This window comes from Puma concolor, unplaced genomic scaffold (assembly GCF_028749965.1).
Source record: "Puma concolor isolate L17-30 unplaced genomic scaffold, mPumCon1.1.hap2 unalloc_scaffold_128, whole genome shotgun sequence".
NCBI lineage: Eukaryota > Metazoa > Chordata > Mammalia > Carnivora > Felidae > Puma > Puma concolor.
In genome coordinates, this window is record NW_028240156.1 from 45,030 (window position 1) to 59,256 (window position 14,227).

Consider the following 14,227-nt stretch of genomic DNA (forward strand, 5'->3'; position numbering starts at 1 on the left):
CCGTGTGTCCCTCTCTCCCCGGGGAGGGGAGCGCGGCTCCGGGGGCCAAACACACCCCGGCGGCCACTGCTCCCTCAGCCCCTCCCGGGCCGGCAAAGCGGCCTGGCCTGGCCTAGCCTGGCCCCGCCCCGCCCCGCCCCGCCCCCCCCCCCGAGCCCGCACACCCCACGGCACTTCACAAGGGGTCCGCTCCCCGCTCCCCGCTCCCCGCACCGGGCGAAATCCCACTGCACCGGCTGGAAGCCACGCCCCAGCTTTGCACCTTTCCTGACACTGCACCCGCACGGAGGGGTGGGGGGGTGCGGCGAGGGCGGGACCGGGGGCTGGCGCCTGGGGACTGGAGGGTGGGGGCTGGGTGGGTGGATCCAAAAACACAGGAGCGGGCGGGGCAGCGAGACCCCAAACACAGACTCCGCCACAGGACTGGGCTCCCTGGGTCCCGGACCTCTTCCCTCCCTCCAGCCCCCATCCCCAGGGCCCCCGGCGTTTCGCGAGGCCCAGCTAGGGCTGCGGGCTCGCGCTGGTGATGTTCTGTGGGGGCGCTGGGGCCTCCGGGCTGGCTGCGCTCGCCCTGCGACTGGGGAGGAGGCGCTGAGAACCCGGCGGGAGGGGGGGCGCCCAGAAGGCACGGCCGGCCTGATGCCCCACGCTCGCTTCCACCCTCTTCCCAGTGAGCGGCCCGACGTGGTGCGGTGCGGTGCGGTGCGGTGCGGTGCGGTGCGGGATGGAAGCGGAGGCGGGCGTGGGGCCAAGCCGGGAGCAGTCTGCCAGAGTCCCGGGATCGGTGAAGGCCGGGGCTTGCGCCACAGCGCCTTGCCAGGGTCCTCTTGCGCCGCCTCCGCCACCCGCCCGGGGCCCGCGGCGGAGGGCGGCGGCAGCGAGGCAGGCAGCCAGGCAGGCAGGCAGGCAGGCAGGCAGGCAGGCGCGTGCATGGGTGAAGCGCGGCACCCGCTGGGCTTGGGATGCGTGGAGCAGGCTCTTGAGGCGCCCAGCGGCAGCCGCCGGCGTCTACGGCCATACCACCCTGAACGCGCCCGATCTCGTCTGATCTCGGAAGCTAAGCAGGGTCGGGCCTGGTTAGTACTTGGATGGGAGACCGCCCGGGAATACCGGGTGCTGTAGGCTTTTGCCTTTTGCCTGTTGCCTGTTGCCTCTGGCCTCCTTGACCTCTCCTTTGGCGCCCGCCGCCCCTCCCCCTCCCTCCGTGTGTCCCTCTCTCCCCGGGGAGGGGAGCGCGGCTCCGGGGGCCAAACACACCCCGGCGGCCACTGCTCCCTCAGCCCCTCCCGGGCCGGCAAAGCGGCCTGGCCTGGCCTAGCCTGGCCCCGCCCCGCCCCGCCCCGCCCCCCCCCCCGAGCCCGCACACCCCACGGCACTTCACAAGGGGTCCGCTCCCCGCTCCCCGCTCCCCGCACCGGGCGAAATCCCACTGCACCGGCTGGAAGCCACGCCCCAGCTTTGCACCTTTCCTGACACTGCACCCGCACGGAGGGGTGGGGGGGTGCGGCGAGGGCGGGACCGGGGGCTGGCGCCTGGGGACTGGAGGGTGGGGGCTGGGTGGGTGGATCCAAAAACACAGGAGCGGGCGGGGCAGCGAGACCCCAAACACAGACTCCGCCACAGGACTGGGCTCCCTGGGTCCCGGACCTCTTCCCTCCCTCCAGCCCCCATCCCCAGGGCCCCCGGCGTTTCGCGAGGCCCAGCTAGGGCTGCGGGCTCGCGCTGGTGATGTTCTGTGGGGGCGCTGGGGCCTCCGGGCTGGCTGCGCTCGCCCTGCGACTGGGGAGGAGGCGCTGAGAACCCGGCGGGAGGGGGGGCGCCCAGAAGGCACGGCCGGCCTGATGCCCCACGCTCGCTTCCACCCTCTTCCCAGTGAGCGGCCCGACGTGGTGCGGTGCGGTGCGGTGCGGTGCGGTGCGGTGCGGGATGGAAGCGGAGGCGGGCGTGGGGCCAAGCCGGGAGCAGTCTGCCAGAGTCCCGGGATCGGTGAAGGCCGGGGCTTGCGCCACAGCGCCTTGCCAGGGTCCTCTTGCGCCGCCTCCGCCACCCGCCCGGGGCCCGCGGCGGAGGGCGGCGGCAGCGAGGCAGGCAGCCAGGCAGGCAGGCAGGCAGGCAGGCAGGCAGGCGCGTGCATGGGTGAAGCGCGGCACCCGCTGGGCTTGGGATGCGTGGAGCAGGCTCTTGAGGCGCCCAGCGGCAGCCGCCGGCGTCTACGGCCATACCACCCTGAACGCGCCCGATCTCGTCTGATCTCGGAAGCTAAGCAGGGTCGGGCCTGGTTAGTACTTGGATGGGAGACCGCCCGGGAATACCGGGTGCTGTAGGCTTTTGCCTTTTGCCTGTTGCCTGTTGCCTCTGGCCTCCTTGACCTCTCCTTTGGCGCCCGCCGCCCCTCCCCCTCCCTCCGTGTGTCCCTCTCTCCCCGGGGAGGGGAGCGCGGCTCCGGGGGCCAAACACACCCCGGCGGCCACTGCTCCCTCAGCCCCTCCCGGGCCGGCAAAGCGGCCTGGCCTGGCCTAGCCTGGCCCCGCCCCGCCCCGCCCCGCCCCCCCCCCGAGCCCGCACACCCCACGGCACTTCACAAGGGGTCCGCTCCCCGCTCCCCGCTCCCCGCACCGGGCGAAATCCCACTGCACCGGCTGGAAGCCACGCCCCAGCTTTGCACCTTTCCTGACACTGCACCCGCACGGAGGGGTGGGGGGGTGCGGCGAGGGCGGGACCGGGGGCTGGCGCCTGGGGACTGGAGGGTGGGGGCTGGGTGGGTGGATCCAAAAACACAGGAGCGGGCGGGGCAGCGAGACCCCAAACACAGACTCCGCCACAGGACTGGGCTCCCTGGGTCCCGGACCTCTTCCCTCCCTCCAGCCCCCATCCCCAGGGCCCCCGGCGTTTCGCGAGGCCCAGCTAGGGCTGCGGGCTCGCGCTGGTGATGTTCTGTGGGGGCGCTGGGGCCTCCGGGCTGGCTGCGCTCGCCCTGCGACTGGGGAGGAGGCGCTGAGAACCCGGCGGGAGGGGGGGCGCCCAGAAGGCACGGCCGGCCTGATGCCCCACGCTCGCTTCCACCCTCTTCCCAGTGAGCGGCCCGACGTGGTGCGGTGCGGTGCGGTGCGGTGCGGTGCGGGATGGAAGCGGAGGCGGGCGTGGGGCCAAGCCGGGAGCAGTCTGCCAGAGTCCCGGGATCGGTGAAGGCCGGGGCTTGCGCCACAGCGCCTTGCCAGGGTCCTCTTGCGCCGCCTCCGCCACCCGCCCGGGGCCCGCGGCGGAGGGCGGCGGCAGCGAGGCAGGCAGCCAGGCAGGCAGGCAGGCAGGCAGGCAGGCAGGCAGGCGCGTGCATGGGTGAAGCGCGGCACCCGCTGGGCTTGGGATGCGTGGAGCAGGCTCTTGAGGCGCCCAGCGGCAGCCGCCGGCGTCTACGGCCATACCACCCTGAACGCGCCCGATCTCGTCTGATCTCGGAAGCTAAGCAGGGTCGGGCCTGGTTAGTACTTGGATGGGAGACCGCCTGGGAATACCGGGTGCTGTAGGCTTTTGCCTTTTGCCTGTTGCCTGTTGCCTCTGGCCTCCTTGACCTCTCCTTTGGCGCCCGCCGCCCCTCCCCCTCCCTCCGTGTGTCCCTCTCTCCCCGGGGAGGGGAGCGCGGCTCCGGGGGCCAAACACACCCCGGCGGCCACTGCTCCCTCAGCCCCTCCCGGGCCGGCAAAGCGGCCTGGCCTGGCCTAGCCTGGCCCCGCCCCGCCCCGCCCCGCCCCCCCCCCGAGCCCGCACACCCCACGGCACTTCACAAGGGGTCCGCTCCCCGCTCCCCGCTCCCCGCACCGGGCGAAATCCCACTGCACCGGCTGGAAGCCACGCCCCAGCTTTGCACCTTTCCTGACACTGCACCCGCACGGAGGGGTGGGGGGGTGCGGCGAGGGCGGGACCGGGGGCTGGCGCCTGGGGACTGGAGGGTGGGGGCTGGGTGGGTGGATCCAAAAACACAGGAGCGGGCGGGGCAGCGAGACCCCAAACACAGACTCCGCCACAGGACTGGGCTCCCTGGGTCCCGGACCTCTTCCCTCCCTCCAGCCCCCATCCCCAGGGCCCCCGGCGTTTCGCGAGGCCCAGCTAGGGCTGCGGGCTCGCGCTGGTGATGTTCTGTGGGGGCGCTGGGGCCTCCGGGCTGGCTGCGCTCGCCCTGCGACTGGGGAGGAGGCGCTGAGAACCCGGCGGGAGGGGGGGCGCCCAGAAGGCACGGCCGGCCTGATGCCCCACGCTCGCTTCCACCCTCTTCCCAGTGAGCGGCCCGACGTGGTGCGGTGCGGTGCGGTGCGGTGCGGTGCGGTGCGGGATGGAAGCGGAGGCGGGCGTGGGGCCAAGCCGGGAGCAGTCTGCCAGAGTCCCGGGATCGGTGAAGGCCGGGGCTTGCGCCACAGCGCCTTGCCAGGGTCCTCTTGCGCCGCCTCCGCCACCCGCCCGGGGCCCGCGGCGGAGGGCGGCGGCAGCGAGGCAGGCAGCCAGGCAGGCAGGCAGGCAGGCAGGCAGGCAGGCGCGTGCATGGGTGAAGCGCGGCACCCGCTGGGCTTGGGATGCGTGGAGCAGGCTCTTGAGGCGCCCAGCGGCAGCCGCCGGCGTCTACGGCCATACCACCCTGAACGCGCCCGATCTCGTCTGATCTCGGAAGCTAAGCAGGGTCGGGCCTGGTTAGTACTTGGATGGGAGACCGCCCGGGAATACCGGGTGCTGTAGGCTTTTGCCTTTTGCCTGTTGCCTGTTGCCTCTGGCCTCCTTGACCTCTCCTTTGGCGCCCGCCGCCCCTCCCCCTCCCTCCGTGTGTCCCTCTCTCCCCGGGGAGGGGAGCGCGGCTCCGGGAGCCAAACACACCCCGGCGGCCACTGCTCCCTCAGCCCCTCCCGGGCCGGCAAAGCGGCCTGGCCTGGCCTAGCCTGGCCCCGCCCCGCCCCGCCCCGCCCCCCCCCCGAGCCCGCACACCCCACGGCACTTCACAAGGGGTCCGCTCCCCGCTCCCCGCTCCCCGCACCGGGCGAAATCCCACTGCACCGGCTGGAAGCCACGCCCCAGCTTTGCACCTTTCCTGACACTGCACCCGCACGGAGGGGTGGGGGGGTGCGGCGAGGGCGGGACCGGGGGCTGGCGCCTGGGGACTGGAGGGTGGGGGCTGGGTGGGTGGATCCAAAAACACAGGAGCGGGCGGGGCAGCGAGACCCCAAACACAGACTCCGCCACAGGACTGGGCTCCCTGGGTCCCGGACCTCTTCCCTCCCTCCAGCCCCCATCCCCAGGGCCCCCGGCGTTTCGCGAGGCCCAGCTAGGGCTGCGGGCTCGCGCTGGTGATGTTCTGTGGGGGCGCTGGGGCCTCCGGGCTGGCTGCGCTCGCCCTGCGACTGGGGAGGAGGCGCTGAGAACCCGGCGGGAGGGGGGGCGCCCAGAAGGCACGGCCGGCCTGATGCCCCACGCTCGCTTCCACCCTCTTCCCAGTGAGCGGCCCGACGTGGTGCGGTGCGGTGCGGTGCGGTGCGGGATGGAAGCGGAGGCGGGCGTGGGGCCAAGCCGGGAGCAGTCTGCCAGAGTCCCGGGATCGGTGAAGGCCGGGGCTTGCGCCACAGCGCCTTGCCAGGGTCCTCTTGCGCCGCCTCCGCCACCCGCCCGGGGCCCGCGGCGGAGGGCGGCGGCAGCGAGGCAGGCAGCCAGGCAGGCAGGCAGGCAGGCAGGCAGGCGCGTGCATGGGTGAAGCGCGGCACCCGCTGGGCTTGGGATGCGTGGAGCAGGCTCTTGAGGCGCCCAGCGGCAGCCGCCGGCGTCTACGGCCATACCACCCTGAACGCGCCCGATCTCGTCTGATCTCGGAAGCTAAGCAGGGTCGGGCCTGGTTAGTACTTGGATGGGAGACCGCCTGGGAATACCGGGTGCTGTAGGCTTTTGCCTTTTGCCTGTTGCCTGTTGCCTCTGGCCTCCTTGACCTCTCCTTTGGCGCCCGCCGCCCCTCCCCCTCCCTCCGTGTGTCCCTCTCTCCCCGGGGAGGGGAGCGCGGCTCCGGGAGCCAAACACACCCCGGCGGCCACTGCTCCCTCAGCCCCTCCCGGGCCGGCAAAGCGGCCTGGCCTGGCCTAGCCTGGCCCCGCCCCGCCCCGCCCCGCCCCCCCCCCGAGCCCGCACACCCCACGGCACTTCACAAGGGGTCCGCTCCCCGCTCCCCGCTCCCCGCACCGGGCGAAATCCCACTGCACCGGCTGGAAGCCACGCCCCAGCTTTGCACCTTTCCTGACACTGCACCCGCACGGAGGGGTGGGGGGGTGCGGCGAGGGCGGGACCGGGGGCTGGCGCCTGGGGACTGGAGGGTGGGGGCTGGGTGGGTGGATCCAAAAACACAGGAGCGGGCGGGGCAGCGAGACCCCAAACACAGACTCCGCCACAGGACTGGGCTCCCTGGGTCCCGGACCTCTTCCCTCCCTCCAGCCCCCATCCCCAGGGCCCCCGGCGTTTCGCGAGGCCCAGCTAGGGCTGCGGGCTCGCGCTGGTGATGTTCTGTGGGGGCGCTGGGGCCTCCGGGCTGGCTGCGCTCGCCCTGCGACTGGGGAGGAGGCGCTGAGAACCCGGCGGGAGGGGGGGCGCCCAGAAGGCACGGCCGGCCTGATGCCCCACGCTCGCTTCCACCCTCTTCCCAGTGAGCGGCCCGACGTGGTGCGGTGCGGTGCGGTGCGGTGCGGTGCGGTGCGGGATGGAAGCGGAGGCGGGCGTGGGGCCAAGCCGGGAGCAGTCTGCCAGAGTCCCGGGATCGGTGAAGGCCGGGGCTTGCGCCACAGCGCCTTGCCAGGGTCCTCTTGCGCCGCCTCCGCCACCCGCCCGGGGCCCGCGGCGGAGGGCGGCGGCAGCGAGGCAGGCAGCCAGGCAGGCAGGCAGGCAGGCAGGCAGGCGCGTGCATGGGTGAAGCGCGGCACCCGCTGGGCTTGGGATGCGTGGAGCAGGCTCTTGAGGCGCCCAGCGGCAGCCGCCGGCGTCTACGGCCATACCACCCTGAACGCGCCCGATCTCGTCTGATCTCGGAAGCTAAGCAGGGTCGGGCCTGGTTAGTACTTGGATGGGAGACCGCCTGGGAATACCGGGTGCTGTAGGCTTTTGCCTTTTGCCTGTTGCCTGTTGCCTCTGGCCTCCTTGACCTCTCCTTTGGCGCCCGCCGCCCCTCCCCCTCCCTCCGTGTGTCCCTCTCTCCCCGGGGAGGGGAGCGCGGTTCCGGGGGCCAAACACACCCCGGCGGCCACTGCTCCCTCAGCCCCTCCCGGGCCGGCAAAGCGGCCTGGCCTGGCCTAGCCTGGCCCCGCCCCGCCCCGCCCCGCCCCCCCCCCGAGCCCGCACACCCCACGGCACTTCACAAGGGGTCCGCTCCCCGCTCCCCGCTCCCCGCACCGGGCGAAATCCCACTGCACCGGCTGGAAGCCACGCCCCAGCTTTGCACCTTTCCTGACACTGCACCCGCACGGAGGGGTGGGGGGGTGCGGCGAGGGCGGGACCGGGGGCTGGCGCCTGGGGACTGGAGGGTGGGGGCTGGGTGGGTGGATCCAAAAACACAGGAGCGGGCGGGGCAGCGAGACCCCAAACACAGACTCCGCCACAGGACTGGGCTCCCTGGGTCCCGGACCTCTTCCCTCCCTCCAGCCCCCATCCCCAGGGCCCCCGGCGTTTCGCGAGGCCCAGCTAGGGCTGCGGGCTCGCGCTGGTGATGTTCTGTGGGGGCGCTGGGGCCTCCGGGCTGGCTGCGCTCGCCCTGCGACTGGGGAGGAGGCGCTGAGAACCCGGCGGGAGGGGGGGCGCCCAGAAGGCACGGCCGGCCTGATGCCCCACGCTCGCTTCCACCCTCTTCCCAGTGAGCGGCCCGACGTGGTGCGGTGCGGTGCGGTGCGGTGCGGTGCGGTGCGGTGCGGGATGGAAGCGGAGGCGGGCGTGGGGCCAAGCCGGGAGCAGTCTGCCAGAGTCCCGGGATCGGTGAAGGCCGGGGCTTGCGCCACAGCGCCTTGCCAGGGTCCTCTTGCGCCGCCTCCGCCACCCGCCCGGGGCCCGCGGCGGAGGGCGGCGGCAGCGAGGCAGGCAGCCAGGCAGGCAGGCAGGCAGGCAGGCAGGCAGGCGCGTGCATGGGTGAAGCGCGGCACCCGCTGGGCTTGGGATGCGTGGAGCAGGCTCTTGAGGCGCCCAGCGGCAGCCGCCGGCGTCTACGGCCATACCACCCTGAACGCGCCCGATCTCGTCTGATCTCGGAAGCTAAGCAGGGTCGGGCCTGGTTAGTACTTGGATGGGAGACCGCCTGGGAATACCGGGTGCTGTAGGCTTTTGCCTTTTGCCTGTTGCCTGTTGCCTCTGGCCTCCTTGACCTCTCCTTTGGCGCCCGCCGCCCCTCCCCCTCCCTCCGTGTGTCCCTCTCTCCCCGGGGAGGGGAGCGCGGCTCCGGGGGCCAAACACACCCCGGCGGCCACTGCTCCCTCAGCCCCTCCCGGGCCGGCAAAGCGGCCTGGCCTGGCCTAGCCTGGCCCCGCCCCGCCCCGCCCCCCCGAGCCCGCACACCCCACGGCACTTCACAAGGGGTCCGCTCCCCGCTCCCCGCTCCCCGCACCGGGCGAAATCCCACTGCACCGGCTGGAAGCCACGCCCCAGCTTTGCACCTTTCCTGACACTGCACCCGCACGGAGGGGTGGGGGGGTGCGGCGAGGGCGGGACCGGGGGCTGGCGCCTGGGGACTGGAGGGTGGGGGCTGGGTGGGTGGATCCAAAAACACAGGAGCGGGCGGGGCAGCGAGACCCCAAACACAGACTCCGCCACAGGACTGGGCTCCCTGGGTCCCGGACCTCTTCCCTCCCTCCAGCCCCCATCCCCAGGGCCCCCGGCGTTTCGCGAGGCCCAGCTAGGGCTGCGGGCTCGCGCTGGTGATGTTCTGTGGGGGCGCTGGGGCCTCCGGGCTGGCTGCGCTCGCCCTGCGACTGGGGAGGAGGCGCTGAGAACCCGGCGGGAGGGGGGGCGCCCAGAAGGCACGGCCGGCCTGATGCCCCACGCTCGCTTCCACCCTCTTCCCAGTGAGCGGCCCGACGTGGTGCGGTGCGGTGCGGTGCGGTGCGGTGCGGTGCGGGATGGAAGCGGAGGCGGGCGTGGGGCCAAGCCGGGAGCAGTCTGCCAGAGTCCCGGGATCGGTGAAGGCCGGGGCTTGCGCCACAGCGCCTTGCCAGGGTCCTCTTGCGCCGCCTCCGCCACCCGCCCGGGGCCCGCGGCGGAGGGCGGCGGCAGCGAGGCAGGCAGCCAGGCAGGCAGGCAGGCAGGCAGGCAGGCAGGCGCGTGCATGGGTGAAGCGCGGCACCCGCTGGGCTTGGGATGCGTGGAGCAGGCTCTTGAGGCGCCCAGCGGCAGCCGCCGGCGTCTACGGCCATACCACCCTGAACGCGCCCGATCTCGTCTGATCTCGGAAGCTAAGCAGGGTCGGGCCTGGTTAGTACTTGGATGGGAGACCGCCTGGGAATACCGGGTGCTGTAGGCTTTTGCCTTTTGCCTGTTGCCTGTTGCCTCTGGCCTCCTTGACCTCTCCTTTGGCGCCCGCCGCCCCTCCCCCTCCCTCCGTGTGTCCCTCTCTCCCCGGGGAGGGGAGCGCGGCTCCGGGGGCCAAACACACCCCGGCGGCCACTGCTCCCTCAGCCCCTCCCGGGCCGGCAAAGCGGCCTGGCCTGGCCTAGCCTGGCCCCGCCCCGCCCCGCCCCGCCCCCCCCGAGCCCGCACACCCCACGGCACTTCACAAGGGGTCCGCTCCCCGCTCCCCGCTCCCCGCACCGGGCGAAATCCCACTGCACCGGCTGGAAGCCACGCCCCAGCTTTGCACCTTTCCTGACACTGCACCCGCACGGAGGGGTGGGGGGGTGCGGCGAGGGCGGGACCGGGGGCTGGCGCCTGGGGACTGGAGGGTGGGGGCTGGGTGGGTGGATCCAAAAACACAGGAGCGGGCGGGGCAGCGAGACCCCAAACACAGACTCCGCCACAGGACTGGGCTCCCTGGGTCCCGGACCTCTTCCCTCCCTCCAGCCCCCATCCCCAGGGCCCCCGGCGTTTCGCGAGGCCCAGCTAGGGCTGCGGGCTCGCGCTGGTGATGTTCTGTGGGGGCGCTGGGGCCTCCGGGCTGGCTGCGCTCGCCCTGCGACTGGGGAGGAGGCGCTGAGAACCCGGCGGGAGGGGGGGCGCCCAGAAGGCACGGCCGGCCTGATGCCCCACGCTCGCTTCCACCCTCTTCCCAGTGAGCGGCCCGACGTGGTGCGGTGCGGTGCGGTGCGGTGCGGTGCGGTGCGGGATGGAAGCGGAGGCGGGCGTGGGGCCAAGCCGGGAGCAGTCTGCCAGAGTCCCGGGATCGGTGAAGGCCGGGGCTTGCGCCACAGCGCCTTGCCAGGGTCCTCTTGCGCCGCCTCCGCCACCCGCCCGGGGCCCGCGGCGGAGGGCGGCGGCAGCGAGGCAGGCAGCCAGGCAGGCAGGCAGGCAGGCAGGCAGGCAGGCGCGTGCATGGGTGAAGCGCGGCACCCGCTGGGCTTGGGATGCGTGGAGCAGGCTCTTGAGGCGCCCAGCGGCAGCCGCCGGCGTCTACGGCCATACCACCCTGAACGCGCCCGATCTCGTCTGATCTCGGAAGCTAAGCAGGGTCGGGCCTGGTTAGTACTTGGATGGGAGACCGCCCGGGAATACCGGGTGCTGTAGGCTTTTGCCTTTTGCCTGTTGCCTGTTGCCTCTGGCCTCCTTGACCTCTCCTTTGGCGCCCGCCGCCCCTCCCCCTCCCTCCGTGTGTCCCTCTCTCCCCGGGGAGGGGAGCGCGGCTCCGGGAGCCAAACACACCCCGGCGGCCACTGCTCCCTCAGCCCCTCCCGGGCCGGCAAAGCGGCCTGGCCTGGCCTAGCCTGGCCCCGCCCCGCCCCGCCCCGCCCCCCCCCCGAGCCCGCACACCCCACGGCACTTCACAAGGGGTCCGCTCCCCGCTCCCCGCTCCCCGCACCGGGCGAAATCCCACTGCACCGGCTGGAAGCCACGCCCCAGCTTTGCACCTTTCCTGACACTGCACCCGCACGGAGGGGTGGGGGGGTGCGGCGAGGGCGGGACCGGGGGCTGGCGCCTGGGGACTGGAGGGTGGGGGCTGGGTGGGTGGATCCAAAAACACAGGAGCGGGCGGGGCAGCGAGACCCCAAACACAGACTCCGCCACAGGACTGGGCTCCCTGGGTCCCGGACCTCTTCCCTCCCTCCAGCCCCCATCCCCAGGGCCCCCGGCGTTTCGCGAGGCCCAGCTAGGGCTGCGGGCTCGCGCTGGTGATGTTCTGTGGGGGCGCTGGGGCCTCCGGGCTGGCTGCGCTCGCCCTGCGACTGGGGAGGAGGCGCTGAGAACCCGGCGGGAGGGGGGGCGCCCAGAAGGCACGGCCGGCCTGATGCCCCACGCTCGCTTCCACCCTCTTCCCAGTGAGCGGCCCGACGTGGTGCGGTGCGGTGCGGTGCGGTGCGGGATGGAAGCGGAGGCGGGCGTGGGGCCAAGCCGGGAGCAGTCTGCCAGAGTCCCGGGATCGGTGAAGGCCGGGGCTTGCGCCACAGCGCCTTGCCAGGGTCCTCTTGCGCCGCCTCCGCCACCCGCCCGGGGCCCGCGGCGGAGGGCGGCGGCAGCGAGGCAGGCAGCCAGGCAGGCAGGCAGGCAGGCAGGCAGGCGCGTGCATGGGTGAAGCGCGGCACCCGCTGGGCTTGGGATGCGTGGAGCAGGCTCTTGAGGCGCCCAGCGGCAGCCGCCGGCGTCTACGGCCATACCACCCTGAACGCGCCCGATCTCGTCTGATCTCGGAAGCTAAGCAGGGTCGGGCCTGGTTAGTACTTGGATGGGAGACCGCCTGGGAATACCGGGTGCTGTAGGCTTTTGCCTTTTGCCTGTTGCCTGTTGCCTCTGGCCTCCTTGACCTCTCCTTTGGCGCCCGCCGCCCCTCCCCCTCCCTCCGTGTGTCCCTCTCTCCCCGGGGAGGGGAGCGCGGCTCCGGGAGCCAAACACACCCCGGCGGCCACTGCTCCCTCAGCCCCTCCCGGGCCGGCAAAGCGGCCTGGCCTGGCCTAGCCTGGCCCCGCCCCGCCCCGCCCCGCCCCCCCCCCCGAGCCCGCACACCCCACGGCACTTCACAAGGGGTCCGCTCCCCGCTCCCCGCTCCCCGCACCGGGCGAAATCCCACTGCACCGGCTGGAAGCCACGCCCCAGCTTTGCACCTTTCCTGACACTGCACCCGCACGGAGGGGTGGGGGGGTGCGGCGAGGGCGGGACCGGGGGCTGGCGCCTGGGGACTGGAGGGTGGGGGCTGGGTGGGTGGATCCAAAAACACAGGAGCGGGCGGGGCAGCGAGACCCCAAACACAGACTCCGCCACAGGACTGGGCTCCCTGGGTCCCGGACCTCTTCCCTCCCTCCAGCCCCCATCCCCAGGGCCCCCGGCGTTTCGCGAGGCCCAGCTAGGGCTGCGGGCTCGCGCTGGTGATGTTCTGTGGGGGCGCTGGGGCCTCCGGGCTGGCTGCGCTCGCCCTGCGACTGGGGAGGAGGCGCTGAGAACCCGGCGGGAGGGGGGGCGCCCAGAAGGCACGGCCGGCCTGATGCCCCACGCTCGCTTCCACCCTCTTCCCAGTGAGCGGCCCGACGTGGTGCGGTGCGGTGCGGTGCGGTGCGGTGCGGTGCGGTGCGGGATGGAAGCGGAGGCGGGCGTGGGGCCAAGCCGGGAGCAGTCTGCCAGAGTCCCGGGATCGGTGAAGGCCGGGGCTTGCGCCACAGCGCCTTGCCAGGGTCCTCTTGCGCCGCCTCCGCCACCCGCCCGGGGCCCGCGGCGGAGGGCGGCGGCAGCGAGGCAGGCAGCCAGGCAGGCAGGCAGGCAGGCAGGCAGGCAGGCGCGTGCATGGGTGAAGCGCGGCACCCGCTGGGCTTGGGATGCGTGGAGCAGGCTCTTGAGGCGCCCAGCGGCAGCCGCCGGCGTCTACGGCCATACCACCCTGAACGCGCCCGATCTCGTCTGATCTCGGAAGCTAAGCAGGGTCGGGCCTGGTTAGTACTTGGATGGGAGACCGCCTGGGAATACCGGGTGCTGTAGGCTTTTGCCTTTTGCCTGTTGCCTGTTGCCTCTGGCCTCCTTGACCTCTCCTTTGGCGCCCGCCGCCCCTCCCCCTCCCTCCGTGTGTCCCTCTCTCCCCGGGGAGGGGAGCGCGGCTCCGGGGGCCAAACACACCCCGGCGGCCACTGCTCCCTCAGCCCCTCCCGGGCCGGCAAAGCGGCCTGGCCTGGCCTAGCCTGGCCCCGCCCCGCCCCGCCCCGCCCCCCCCCCGAGCCCGCACACCCCACGGCACTTCACAAGGGGTCCGCTCCCCGCTCCCCGCTCCCCGCACCGGGCGAAATCCCACTGCACCGGCTGGAAGCCACGCCCCAGCTTTGCACCTTTCCTGACACTGCACCCGCACGGAGGGGTGGGGGGGTGCGGCGAGGGCGGGACCGGGGGCTGGCGCCTGGGGACTGGAGGGTGGGGGCTGGGTGGGTGGATCCAAAAACACAGGAGCGGGCGGGGCAGCGAGACCCCAAACACAGACTCCGCCACAGGACTGGGCTCCCTGGGTCCCGGACCTCTTCCCTCCCTCCAGCCCCCATCCCCAGGGCCCCCGGCGTTTCGCGAGGCCCAGCTAGGGCTGCGGGCTCGCGCTGGTGATGTTCTGTGGGGGCGCTGGGGCCTCCGGGCTGGCTGCGCTCGCCCTGCGACTGGGGAGGAGGCGCTGAGAACCCGGCGGGAGGGGGGGCGCCCAGAAGGCACGGCCGGCCTGATGCCCCACGCTCGCTTCCACCCTCTTCCCAGTGAGCGGCCCGACGTGGTGCGGTGCGGTGCGGTGCGGTGCGGTGCGGTGCGGTGCGGGATGGAAGCGGAGGCGGGCGTGGGGCCAAGCCGGGAGCAGTCTGCCAGAGTCCCGGGATCGGTGAAGGCCGGGGCTTGCGCCACAGCGCCTTGCCAGGGTCCTCTTGCGCCGCCTCCGCCACCCGCCCGGGGCCCGCGGCGGAGGGCGGCGGCAGCGAGGCAGGCAGCCAGGCAGGCAGGCAGGCAGGCAGGCAGGCAGGCGCGTGCATGGGTGAAGCGCGGCACCCGCTGGGCTTGGGATGCGTGGAGCAGGCTCTTGAGGCGCCCAGCGGCAGCCGCCGGCGTCTACGGCCATACCACCCTGAACGCGCCCGATCTC

The 14,227-nt window shown here is 73.5% G+C and overlaps 11 non-coding genes across 11 annotated transcripts; all 11 read left to right on the top strand.

The window, feature by feature from the left end:
* The first annotated feature begins 1,006 nt into the window (after window positions 1-1,006).
* On the top strand, window positions 1,007-1,125 carry LOC147571673 (5S ribosomal RNA). The gene has a single exon (XR_015247200.1). It is a non-coding gene; the product is annotated as a 5S ribosomal RNA (ribosomal RNA).
* A 1,083-nt stretch (window positions 1,126-2,208) lies between these two features.
* LOC147571674 (5S ribosomal RNA) lies at window positions 2,209-2,327 on the top strand. The gene has a single exon (XR_015247202.1). It is a non-coding gene; the product is annotated as a 5S ribosomal RNA (ribosomal RNA).
* Window positions 2,328-3,408: 1,081 nt separating this feature from the next.
* On the top strand, window positions 3,409-3,527 carry LOC147571675 (5S ribosomal RNA). The gene has a single exon (XR_015247189.1). It is a non-coding gene; the product is annotated as a 5S ribosomal RNA (ribosomal RNA).
* Window positions 3,528-4,609: 1,082 nt separating this feature from the next.
* On the top strand, window positions 4,610-4,728 carry LOC147571676 (5S ribosomal RNA). The gene has a single exon (XR_015247203.1). It is a non-coding gene; the product is annotated as a 5S ribosomal RNA (ribosomal RNA).
* Window positions 4,729-5,796: 1,068 nt separating this feature from the next.
* LOC147571677 (5S ribosomal RNA) lies at window positions 5,797-5,915 on the top strand. The gene has a single exon (XR_015247190.1). It is a non-coding gene; the product is annotated as a 5S ribosomal RNA (ribosomal RNA).
* Window positions 5,916-6,993: 1,078 nt separating this feature from the next.
* Window positions 6,994-7,112, top strand: LOC147571678 (5S ribosomal RNA). The gene has a single exon (XR_015247191.1). It is a non-coding gene; the product is annotated as a 5S ribosomal RNA (ribosomal RNA).
* A 1,087-nt stretch (window positions 7,113-8,199) lies between these two features.
* On the top strand, window positions 8,200-8,318 carry LOC147571679 (5S ribosomal RNA). The gene has a single exon (XR_015247192.1). It is a non-coding gene; the product is annotated as a 5S ribosomal RNA (ribosomal RNA).
* Window positions 8,319-9,392: 1,074 nt separating this feature from the next.
* Window positions 9,393-9,511, top strand: LOC147571680 (5S ribosomal RNA). Its single transcript, XR_015247193.1, has one exon. It is a non-coding gene; the product is annotated as a 5S ribosomal RNA (ribosomal RNA).
* A 1,080-nt stretch (window positions 9,512-10,591) lies between these two features.
* On the top strand, window positions 10,592-10,710 carry LOC147571681 (5S ribosomal RNA). The gene has a single exon (XR_015247204.1). It is a non-coding gene; the product is annotated as a 5S ribosomal RNA (ribosomal RNA).
* Window positions 10,711-11,778: 1,068 nt separating this feature from the next.
* LOC147571682 (5S ribosomal RNA) lies at window positions 11,779-11,897 on the top strand. The gene has a single exon (XR_015247194.1). It is a non-coding gene; the product is annotated as a 5S ribosomal RNA (ribosomal RNA).
* A 1,088-nt stretch (window positions 11,898-12,985) lies between these two features.
* LOC147571683 (5S ribosomal RNA) lies at window positions 12,986-13,104 on the top strand. Its single transcript, XR_015247195.1, has one exon. It is a non-coding gene; the product is annotated as a 5S ribosomal RNA (ribosomal RNA).
* The last annotated feature ends 1,123 nt before the right edge of the window (window positions 13,105-14,227 follow it).